Here is a 306-nt window from a genome sequence, read left to right as displayed (position 1 = left end):
TACTTTGAATACGCTTACTGTAAAAACATTCAGTGCATGGGCGATAAGGAGTCTCTTGACTGGTCTAGAGAATCCAAGACTTTTTTTTTCTTTCTTTTGGCAAGTAGAAAACATGAGCATTTCTTCTGAAGTCCGGTAGGGAGAATTTCCATGGCCTTGCATAAGTTACAGGACGTGAAGTGCTGTGATTATTTTTTTTAGCTGCGAAATTTCCTTGCGTTTTACACAGGACCAATGGCAGAAAGAGTGATGTATAATGAGCATTAAGTCTTTGTAAGACTTAAGTCTTTGAGTACATTAAAGAAT

The sequence above is a fragment of the Penaeus monodon genome, chromosome 15 (genome assembly GCF_015228065.2).
Source record: "Penaeus monodon isolate SGIC_2016 chromosome 15, NSTDA_Pmon_1, whole genome shotgun sequence".
Classification (NCBI taxonomy): Eukaryota; Metazoa; Arthropoda; class Malacostraca; order Decapoda; family Penaeidae; genus Penaeus; species Penaeus monodon.
This window is presented reverse-complemented; position numbering follows the sequence as displayed.